This window comes from Harpia harpyja, chromosome 2, assembly GCF_026419915.1.
Source record: "Harpia harpyja isolate bHarHar1 chromosome 2, bHarHar1 primary haplotype, whole genome shotgun sequence".
Lineage (NCBI taxonomy): Eukaryota > Metazoa > Chordata > Aves > Accipitriformes > Accipitridae > Harpia > Harpia harpyja.
In genome coordinates this window covers 64,076,128-64,088,640 of record NC_068941.1, presented here as the reverse complement: position 1 = coordinate 64,088,640, position 12,513 = coordinate 64,076,128, and positions in this window count along the sequence as shown.

The window sequence follows — 12,513 nt, the reverse complement described above, 5'->3', positions numbered from 1 at the left end:
GATTTGGAAATCTAGAAGGGTGCCACCAGACAAGACATTTAAATCTGGTTGTGAGTCCAGGCTTAGATAAAATTATTCTCTCCAGGCTTAAGGATCGATGGATTTGGGCATTCACAACAGACAGGTGACCATAAGAGTGGGATACACCATGCAGTTTTAACAAGGTTGTACAGATTTAATAAACAAATAAAGCCAACACCAAGTGTTTAATCTTTTTCCTAATGCAAACTTCAGCGGCCATTTAGATTTGCCTTAGAGCTGAGGTACTCAGACTAGCTATCAACTCTTATTTGTTGTCAATAAAATAATACGTACTGTCAGAACTATTACACTTTTAACAAATTTGGGGGTTTTATCCTTATGTTTGTTACATTAGGTACTTTGCTTCCCAAATCAAATGACTAATATAAACAATTTGGTGTAGATTCCTTATTTTTAATATGCTTGTATTAACACAATAAATCAGAAACAAATCCTAGAAAATTATTCTGTAACTAAAAAAAGAAAGCATGCATCAAAAACCTATATAAGCTGTCTTCAATTTAAATAGAAAAAGAGAGGATGTAAGTTAGTAAAGATGATGCAGTAAATAAATTCAAAGTGATCTTTGCTGAGGTTTTTTTATGACCCAAGCATAAAGCTAGGAAGATGTTAGGCAGGCTTCTCTTTTGGCAGAATTGAAGTATTATGGGTGTTATAATCTAGAAATTTCACCTAAGTCTCAGAATGTCCGTTTTTTTAATGTTTATTTTCAAGTATTGTTTTATTGTTATTGAAAAGCGGGATTTTATGTATATCATTAATATGACCTACAATGTCATAACATTTTCTTGTAATCTTGTGGTTACAAGTTTTTCCACAAACTGACACCATCTTTACCAAGAAATTTTTATACAACAGGTCATGAAGTAGGAATAAGAATGAAAAGGTAGAGTGCTATGCTCCCACAACTTGCTTTTAGTCTAAGTTAAGGACAAACACGGTGCAGAGCCTCTAGTACGCACTTCCAGTCACTTTTATTTTCCACTGAAGAATAAGATAAACTCCTGCATTCTAAAGCATATGTGCACTGAAACTAACATGTAGTTAGATGTGGCAGTCCAAAGATTTCACTTGAAAGTGCCAGGCAAAGTTTGCTCATTTAATTAAAATTTTATTTCATCTTGAGCAAGTTGTTTGTGAAGCCTTACACTGGAGTACTCTTGGTTGAGGACCAAGATCTCTCTCTGTCTTCTTGCAGACTTCGGACAAAGAGTGAAGTTAGCAATTAATTACTGTGGAGTAATGGTTGAAGATTTTTAATTCTCGGGATTTCATATGTGTAGTATAACACTGAAAAAGTCCTGAAATACATCAGTAGAAAGTTTAGTATCTAGGAGAGGTTCACACTAGATTTCTGGTTTCACAGGTAATGGTTAGTCAGCAGTATGAAAATTTTGACCACCCCTGAGTGTCAATGTTGTTGGAGTCCTAAGCCATCAGGTACAGTTTCTACTGGTAGACTGATCCATTCCTGGTATAATTTGCTGTCTGTAGGTTCTGGTATCAACACAACCTTGCTGACATACCCTAGGTCCACAGCGGGAGTATTTTGCCAGCATACTAGTGTAAAACTGTCAGAGCACTGTTAGGATAGCTATTAATTTAGATGCTGTTAGTCAGATACATGATGTTTTGAATGAGCCTTAGACAAATCATGATCAGCAAGGTGGTTGAGAGAGAAGTAGGTGCAGTTCTGTAATCATGGGATGATTAGGCAGTGGTCCATCTTGTCTCAGAAGAGAAGCAGGGATTCATACTTCTGCACCATTTGAAACTCTAAAGGGCTAAAACACAGCGTGTTGTTCTGATATCACACCCAATTAAGGGAGGTATGAATGAACACTTAACTGCCAATTAGCTTGAATATATGCATGGCATTTTCAGAATGTGCAAACATAAAAGCTTCAGATAAACTGACCTGTGGTACTCTTAATCTGAATAGTCCTGAAATCTGGTCCCAGATATGATTACAGCTGCTAGTGTCTGGTTTGTTGCCTTTGCTTGTTTGACCTTCACCCTTCTAATTTCAGCAAGCAGCTGAGATCTGACTTGGACTCTGCTTCTTGTACAGCTGTAGCCAGGTTCACATGATCCCTTGGGTTTTAATGGATGGCTCTGTCTAAATAATAAGACCCAGTCCTTTAGTCCTTACCTAGATTTTATTGAGTCCCTACCTGGACAAATTTAGGTTGGAATTTATTTACTTTTACTCCCTTTATTTTTATTGGAATGTATTTACTCCAATCCGTTTGTTGTTTATTTGTTTATTAATATATTTTAGACTACTACTGCAAGTGTAGTCTATAAGCAGACTGAAATAAAAGGTGCTGAACACTCTTGTGGGGTGCTTCTTTCTCTGTATCATGTCAGGAGAGGTTAGAGGAAGGTACCAATAAAAGAAGAATGTGGTGTTTTTACTGGTGAGGGAAATAACGCAGCACAAGGTTTTCAGAGCAAAACGGCTTTCAGGTGAAACAGAAGAGAGTATGGAGTGATTACTTTAAGCACAGAAAATCCCTTAACTCATGTTGATTAAATTAAGCTACGCGCACATCTTTCCAGGAACAGCTTAACGGTTGTCCTCAGGTCTTTGTTAGTACAGTAAACCTGGATAGTAATAATGATCAAGAACTAAATAGTTGTATCAAGACACAACAGTGTGTCATGAACTGCAGAATAAGTCATACCTGTCAGTCAGTTGGCCAGACAAGTAAGAAATCCTGTCTGGTGGGTTAGGAAAGCACTTGTCTTCCTAATAATAGCTATGCTCTTGAAAGCTCCTGCTTTGCAGAACCAGGTGGTGGAGTGTGGTCCTTCACTACTAAATTTTTTAAGTCACAGTCAAATAGGTCAAGAGGGAAGAAAAAAAAAAAGCTTAATTACTTGTTTTCAAGTCTAGCATTTAGCCAGTTTTTGATATCTAGCAAGTTGCTTTCTCACAGGTTGCTTCCTAATCATGACTGCCCCCCCCCTTAATGAAAGCCTATTTATTTTTTGAATGATACACATTTTTTCCTGCAATACACCAGTTCCTCTGAACTCAGGAAAAATCCAACCCTGGAAAATAGTTTTTTGTCCTCAGTTTTGCACTGAAGCTTTCTCCCTTAGCTTTTTGACTTTGGTATTGGTCCTTGCTTCCGGTCGTCTTTCCTCTTGTCTGTCTGTTGATTCTCTCACACATGCAGTTGCACACAGCTCCTCCAGTTAAAATTATAGCCTCTAAGTTTGCTGCACTGGATCTTCAGAGTTATCCCTGAGGTTTCTAATTAAACTTTGCAGCATCATGTATGTTGGTAACAGCACCTAATTGTTTTAACTACCTATTTTATAAAAGAATTTATGGGTTTTTACAACTGCTGTAAATTGAGAACAGTGGTTACACTCACCTGAGTCAAAGGTGGGTTTCTTCACAATGTGAGTTGCAATAACAAAAGAGCCCTAAAAGGTGTCCCATTCCAGAGGATATTTGCAGTGAAATTACTCCCATCTAAGAATAGACCAAAAAGCATGTTTGTCCTGAAAACAGGGACTTAACGTGTGTCTCCCATGATCTACATTGACAAATACGTAAAAGGGTGGAGGAGGACTTGTGTGTATTATCTCATGGTGACAAGCAGCTGGAGACAAAAAGAAGAAAGTCCCATGACTCGCTGACTTTTCATGGAGTGCCACTAGTTCTGAATTAAGGGGAGGACCAAATATTGTATGGATGATGCACTCCTTTGAAATGGATCCCTAGCCTTAATTTCTAAATGTTATTTTGCTCTGGTTTTGGTAAGGAGGGCTTTCTCCTGTACTGTCTGAAAATGTCCTTATTCTGAGTCTTACTCGGAGATAGGGCAGTTATACTTGCCACTGGACTTTTGTGGTATCAAGGCACATTCAGAAATGACAAGGATTGTCATTGTCAATATATTTAAGCCATTGTGAAAAAGTGTATACTTGCAAATACACTTGTCATTTACAAAATACTGTATTGACAGAACAGTTGCACTTGTTTCCTTTGCTTGCAAGTGAAGTAAAATCAATTTATTGGCACCTGCATGTTGGTGATTTCATAGGAGAATTTTTAGAAGCCTCCTTGATCCGTTGCTAGTTTTGAGCATTCTTAAACTGAAGTCAGAGCAGCCTTCTGTGTGCCATCTATCCACCTCCTTTCTAGCTGCTCTCTATTATGATGACTTGTCACCATTCACTCCATAATTACATTCTCAAGGTTATTTCCATCTCTGCTCCTGATGTGTCCAAAGCACATACATTTACACCTATTCATTTCTGACAACCAAGTCTACTTTTCTCCAATAATATATTTAATATGAGCATTTATCATCTTTTCTGCCCAGGAGATATGCAAGGGTCTTCACTTGTACCACATCTCAAAAGCTTCAATTTTCTTCCTGTCACTATCAATAATTTCTCAGAATTCACATTGATAAGTTGCTACAGCAAAAAATTAAGCATTTCACCAGTCAAATCTTTCTACTTTTTGAGATAAAATATTTTTTTTCAGGCTTTTATAAGGGAAACCATGGATGGATCAACTATTTTTCAAGTTTTTCTGGTTTCTATTGGACAGGTTCTGATTGGATAAATTTGATTCCAGGTAACTGAATTTATGAACAGTCTTTGTAGCTAGACTATTAAGCATGAAGTTAGCTTATATTCTCTTTTTATTAATTAAGTAAAGTTATTTTATTTATGGCATGTTCAAGAATAGCTTGTATTTTTCATTAGCCTTTTATCGGCTCTCTAATACTTGCTGCACAGAGAAGCTGTTTTGACAAAGAGCGTTATGTTGTCAGCCGAAGGTCACTTAAAAGGAGTCCATTTCAAATTCAACTTTTCCATTCTGTAAAGTCCTTCCTGGATTTTTTTTTTTTCCCAGCGAGGCTGCAAGGAAATCTGCAGTTACCTGCAGTTGTAATAGTAGTGTATGGCTCTTTATGTTTGCTTGCTATTTTTTCAAACAACAAGGCAGATCTGGGGAATTTCTGAGTGAGACTGCTTACAGGAAAAGCCACCAAGGAAATTGGGGAAGTTTGGTAATATACTTAGCCCATGGTGGCTGCCTAGTGGAGAGAAGACAGTATGAGCAGAGTCTCTCCCTCTGCCCCATTAGATAAGAACTGTCCTATGATCTGTTGAAAAATGAGAACATGTGTGGTACTAACAAATTCTGATTAAGAGCCTCCTTCATGAAACGTATCGATGGTATTTGTGATGCTGCTGTTCCTAATTCTTTCACAGATACATGTCTGCTGCTTGCAGTAAAGAAAAGAATGATATGAACCTTTACAAATTAATATGAACTTGGAATTTACCATCATGGTCAAAGAAAGATGTCTGATGAATGGATGTGCAGTCTCAGAGCTGTACTGTAATGATGGGGTCATTTCACGATGATGGATAGGTATGTGGTGTACTATTCAGAGGCTTAAAAAGGGGTTGCATTTATCAAACTCAGGGAGGCATCAAAGTGTTTGGGTATGACTCTGTGAGCAGTAGAATCATTACAGTTTGCCTTTGAACAAAGTCAGGAAATATATTGATCATATAGGTTTATGCTGCTAGGAAACAAACTAATGATGATTCAATCCATGTGTTTTGTGAATGGCTTGAGGCGATAATCATTAAAACATTACACCACTACACCATTTGGGAACTTGAATATGAAAATTGGAATTTCAAACCCTTGTAAAGAACAATTTGCATTTGTATTTACGAAATAAAATTACTGCTTTGGATTGTGCAGCTCCGGCCACTTCATACTTACGATTCTACTTGAGTTAATGCACTGGATGTTTGCACCACCACAGGTCATCAGGCAGCATGACAGAGGAGCACACTGACAACATAGTGATCCAGCAGCAGGGAATACTGAGTATCAGTGGAGGAAGATTTTCCTAAATTCAGGATGTGTGGCAGCAGAGAAGGTAACTAAGGTTATTTGAGGCAGTACTTGAATGGGTATTTAACAAAGCAGACAAAGAACTGGTGTCCGAGACAGGACAGAATATCAGGTATTGAGTCGACAAAGCCATAAGTAGGCTAGACAAGGCAAGAGCAGTTATAGAAATGAGAAAAGTGTAGTCTTGACAAACATGAATGCTTAGTAATAGAAAAGCTGTATTCACAATAGTCAGATCTCTAACCAAAAATTCTCCATGATGGAATATAAGAAAGTCCATGATGGTAGAGTGATTGCTGAAGGTGATGATATTAAATGCCAGCAGAGGGATTACTGCTTGTGAAGTAGACCGATACGTATCCACTTACAATTTCACCAACATCTAATACGACTATTTATATCCTATCTGAATTTGGCAAGGCAGCTCATGTGTACCCTGTGTAATATACTATAACTACACTGTATCAAGCACATGAACACTTGCTTTCTTAAGTGTATCTCTGTGGTGTTCTTTTTATTTTCCAGACACTGCGTACTTATACCTAATCATTTATATTTTCAGGGAAGTGCATGCTAAAATTGTAAACTTCCTTTATCTGAGACCGTTAAAGAGGCAGACAAAGACTTTTAGCCAGCATGTGAACATGTAGGTCAGTGCTTTAGATGTACTCAGTTTTTGCTTATGGAATGCCATTGATCTATATTTAATCAACATGTTTTAAACTTCCTTCAAGATCTGCTCAGCAGCCACCTCTAATCTAGCACATGGAGAAGAAAACTTGAGTGAATCATTTTTTTCATGCATTTTCAGTATCATTTAGGTTGACACTGCTTGGATGCACTCTGTTAGGCTTGTATCCTTGCTTCAAAAACTGTAACACTATGTTCTCTCACACAGCTTCATCATAAAAAAGATGTAAATGAAAAAATATGTTGACAAGTCTATCGGATTCTGAATATAGTAAGAGAGAACAGTGTTACTTCCAGGGGAGAAAAATTTTATCTAGCAATAGATCCTTAAACCCCCTAAGGAAGCAGCTTCATATAGCAAGTAAGAAGTAACACTAAAGGAAGTACACAAATGCTGACATAATCTATGAATAAGAAAAACCCAAGGGCTTTATAGTTTCCTGAATTTAAGCAAATTTGCAGTAAAATTTTGTCTGTTTTATCAAACCCTTATTTTTGTGTTTGTCTCTGTGCTCCTTTCTAAAAGGTTTGTCCCTTGGCCTGTTGCCGGATATGAGAAATGGGAATACAAGAAAAGGTATGAATGAACAGGAGAAATGGGAAGAGCAAAGATGAACATGTGGTAGAGAATCTGCAGCTGGCAGAGCATTAAGGAGTTTCATGTGAGCAAGCAAAAAATGCAGAGATAGAAGGTGAAATAAATAGCCCTGAATGAATTGCAAGTATATTTTAAATATAATTATTTGTGATCAGTAAGTACAATTTTGCCAAATTCAAGGTGAACCGGAGAAGCCAAATTCTGAGAACAATATGATTATATGTTCTGTTATATATCTTAAAACTAGTTACACCTACAGTTCATATTTACTAAATATAAAGGCTTCTTTTGAATTAGATTTTGGCTTTGCATGTTTGGAAGCTACAAAAGTAATCTTTTCTGAAACGAGCTGAACAAACTTGCAAGAAGATTTTTAAAAAACAGAGCATACTATTAAAATTCAAAGTTAAAAAGGAGATTGTTGTGGGTTTCTTTTGCCCCCTGTTTACACATGAAGGGGAGTTCCAGGTCAGCTGGAGAGCTACATCAAAATATATTGGGAGTTTTTGTTTCTGTATGCATACGTTCTGCCTGCTGTTTTGATGCTGCCATGGTTAATAAATGTCTTCTTGCTGAGCCTGGGGAAGAACATACGTGTGACAGTGGCTGCAGTTGCACTTGGAGTGATGCAACCTGCCATCCACAACGGGGTGAACCTGACAGTGTAGAGTGTTGAAAGGTAAATGAAACAAGCTTAAATTATGGAAGTGTTGTTTGTTTTCTATTTCAATCCTAATAATAGGTTTAAACGTAATCCAGATAGGGATTTACTTATATGTGCTTTTGATCACTATGGAATTTGAAAAGTAGATGTATAACCAGCAACAATTAGGAGAGTCCAAAAACATTTGCCTTTAAGAGTCTTCAGAGTCACAAACTGCATAATGCTGCCGAGGAAAATAATTACCAGCAGGTGTATGGATGAGGGGAAAATTGGCAATTTGTTTTGCTGAGTATTTAACCTTTTCATTTTCTGCTCTTCGGTACTGTGTAGTATATATAGTTTATTTTTTGTATGTGGAAAATACACAAGTTCATAACAAACACTGATGGAAAGATAAAATTCTTACTTGGTTTTGAGGTACACATTGTTCTCTCCTAACCATCCCTGTTGCACAGAAGAAGAAATCGTAGCTCAGAAATTGAAGAACTACATAGAAAATACGAACTATTCCCATTTCAATGTTCTTTTAAATTAGTGTGTTCTTTCTTCCAGGTTTTGGGGAATGTAAACAGATGAATAAAGTAATTGAAAGAGTTCAGTGTTTGATCATCTATTTGAAGAAAGCTTAAACATGTTTTCATGCCAGTTGTATCAACTGTTTTTGGGTTTTGGTTTTTTTTTCTTTAATAAGTTGTCTATTACAGATGGGCCCAGATCCAAATTACACCACCTCTGCTCCATCCTGAATTGTGTGTGTGAGCTAAATCTGGTTACAGATACCAATCTGAATGTCATAAGCTAGGGCAGGGTGGGGTGGAGCTTGTCTTTAGATCTGACTCCCTTGTTCTCTGGACTTGGAATTGGCATGAATTTGGCAGGTCTGAGCTAACTAATTTTTACCTAGTCCTCAAATAAATTGGAAACTGTCCTGTTGCAAGGAATGACTGTTATTTTATGTCTCTGAAACTGTAAGGTGGTCCTTAGCTGCCTGTGGCTTCCTAAATTTGAGTTTCTTTTGTTGCTGGTGTTATTCACTGGGAAAGAACGTGGCCCCATTTCCAGTGACAGAGGGTGTGAAATGTTAAAAAGTAGAAGTGATAGGTGGATTTTAAAGGGACAAAAAAAAAAAAGAGGTCAGAATTTACAGGAAAGCAAAAGAAGGCCTTGTTCCCCATTCAGCAGCGACCAAATAGCCATGGAGTCGGCTTCCTATCTAAATAATTAGGTTCTATCATGTGACAGTTACAAAGAATCACATACTGAACAAAGGATTTCCTTTAAAAAAAAAGTAGTCTATACAGCTGTTTTTAAATGCACACTCTCTGCTCCCTTCCCCCATCTCCTTGGCTTCTTGTTTCGGCATAAGACATGCAGCATACAAGTTATTCAAGTTTAGAAACGAGTTAGTGAAATTTAATTAATAAATGAGTGCTAGTGGGTTTAGACCATAACAAGTTTCCTAATTTATTTTTATAAGCAGTTGGAGTAATTTGCAGATGTCAATGACAGAGGTCAAGCGCAAGGGTTGCTGTAGCTAGCCAGCTTTTGTGTAACAAATGGTGAATGAGGAAAATTGACACTAAGCAGGAAACATACAAGATACTTGCATATCGTAGAATTTTGAAGCCATTGAGTTGCGGTATCAGAAAACTTTGTAAAGTACACAGGTCTGGATAGGATCTGTAATTGGAAATAAGGCCTCTATGAAACTCTTTGGAGTAAGAAATAAAATAGATTTTTATATTGTTTTAATCTTCTATTAATTGAAGGTCAGTCACTGTGAGGTAAACGGATTCGTAAATCACTTATGATTGGCAAGCAATTAACTTCTGATAAATGAATTGTACAGACAACGGAGTAGAGTCTGTCTTGACAGGTAAAAGCATTTGTTCATTCAAGTGACATTAATAGATGATTGAAACTTGCCTAAAATTCAGGATCATACTTAACATTAGATCTACTTAGAAATTCCATTCTGCAGCAAGGTCCAATGTTTTAACATTTAAGAATTTCTGAATCGAGGCAAACAATAGACATCTCAAAACTTCCAGTAGAATGAAAGTACTGGGTTTTATTTAGAATCACTGAAAAGTTTTAATGATTTTTTTTTCCAATATTTTAGTAAGGTGAAATGGACTGATAACCTTTAACATCACAAAACCCATAGAATATGAAAATATATAAACTAAAAGAAGCCAAAATTTTACTTGAAATAATATTACATAGTCAAAAGAAAACAGTAACATACAGCTTTTTTTCTGTTCTTTTTATAATGTCAAATTGACTTTTTCAGTAATGGTTTGTTTTCAAGTGTTTAATTCTGTATCTCAGCATGACTTGGTCACATTAAGTAAACTTGGGAATTAATGTATTTGAGGAAATGGGTCTGTTTTGCTCTAAGGAAAACAGTTACTTTAAGTGATACAGAATACCTTTATGTGATAAAATCCTAATATAAGCAAGGTAGTTTGTACTTTTTACATGCTATCGTGGTTAACGTAAACAGGTAGGAACACAAGATTATTTTAACCCTCTAATACATCTAATATGATCTTGTTCTAACTAAAAGAAACAAACTTATTTCCCTTTCTGCCTCTGCCCTATTTTATCCTTAGTGAAGACAAAGTCCGACATCAGATGATTTGGATTCAGTAGCTATCACTTATGTTAGGGACTTGACTCTAAGATATCCCAGATGAAGCCCAGCTGCTCAAGAAAATAAAACGCTGAAGTCTCACTGCAAATTTCTTGAATGATGTTAGTTCTGTCTTAACCTAGAAAATTTTAGCCCAGTTCAAAATCAGTGCAATTTCTTCTGCAGCCGTGGCTGTCTTAACAACTGCCTGAAGGCAGTTATCTTGCATATTGGAAACCTGGAGATTTTCTGTCCCGGGGCAGTTTTGTTCTTACAGCTCTGGCTTTACCAGCGAATGGAGGCCATTAATGATACCGTTCCTTGGAAACGCCCTCTTTCTTGATTAGCATACAACAATTGTGTTGTAAAAACCAGTAAGTAAACTTCCATGTCCTGGTCAAATTCCAGTTAAGATAACAGCACCCTGCTTGCAGAGTTCTACAATTTCAATTGGATAGTAACTGTCTGTTAACCTACTCTGTGATACTGAATGGTGTAGTTAAACAGCTGTTGCATTTTGTTTGAGACGTGTGGTCTCAGCTAACTGAGGTATAAAGTGGATCCGCCCGTGGTTGTTTTGGTTTTTTTACAAGACATTTTGGGGATGGTAAAAGTTACAGAAGTGTCAAACGTTATTCTTTTTTTTTCTGTTAAGCTTGGTCTAATTACTGCAGTGATATAAATGAAATCTGATTTTTTAAAATAATACAGATATGCAGTTTTACCGCTAGCCTTGTTCTTAGGCCATGTCTTAAATACACTGATCTCTTAAGATCTCTGATATTAAATTTGCTATGGGATAGGATCAATGCAGTTTTTGAAAATAAAGGCAGTGATAGTCAATAGATAAAAACATGACAGTTACAATGAGAGTCAGCTTACTACTTTTTATCATGTGCCAAGGAGGCATACTAAGCATCGTTTGTTTTTCCTTTCTGCAGTTTAAACAAATCAGGATGGATTTTTGATAACCATGAAATTTGACATATCAGATTGATAAAAACTGCATAGCAGAGAACATCCAATACAGGAATCAGATTCACCACAAATCAAAACTGAAGTGTGAGCTTATTCCAAATTCAGAAGGTCCTTGTAGCAGTGAGGCTTCTGTCAACTATATAAGCATGACCTCATCCTTTGCCTGCAGAGAAGATACAATTAAGTACAATTCTTTACTTCTTGGATTACAGCATTTATTGTCATCATCTCTCTGCATCTTCTTTCCAAAAACCCAATCATCTTCGTAGTGCATATGTTTTGGCGATGTTTACTGTATCAGGTATAATAAGCAAATTTTATTTCTGTTCTGCAATATATCTGGAGTATCTCATTAAAGTACAAGTACTTTAAATAAAGACCAGTAATATGTTGCTTTAGAATGCTTTTAAACAAGAATTTGAAAATTTACAACTATTAAAGTTCAGTGGTAACCTTATAAATTCCTTTGATAGTTTACCAATGGGCAGGTGAATCAAAGTACTGATTTGTTAATTAACTTCTCAATTCATTAGTGGTAATGCTGGAATTAGTGTGACCCGCTCACCTGAAAACCTGATCCTATTGAAACCAGCAGAATTTTTGCTATTGTCTTCAGTGGGGCAAAAATTGCCCCATGATCTAGATTTTTGCTGCTTCTAAATACTATTTTTTCCCCATTTAAAATAATGCTGAAATAGAACCCTGTATAAAGGGAATTAAGGCATTATTTTAATATAGATGTAGTAAAAATGTACTGTTTGGAATGAAAATATGTATATGTGAATTAACTAATATTACTGCAGTGATACCAACCTGTTTCTGCATTTAACTACGGAATCATTAGCTATATGGAACAGAAGATCAATATACTTCAAGTATAGAAGCCAGATGTGGAGTACCTTTATGGAGATAAACCACCACAGTTCACTATGCATTTGACTTAAATCTGGAGAGGGGTGGAGGAGAAGAGACATTTATGTGAGTTATTCTACTAACAC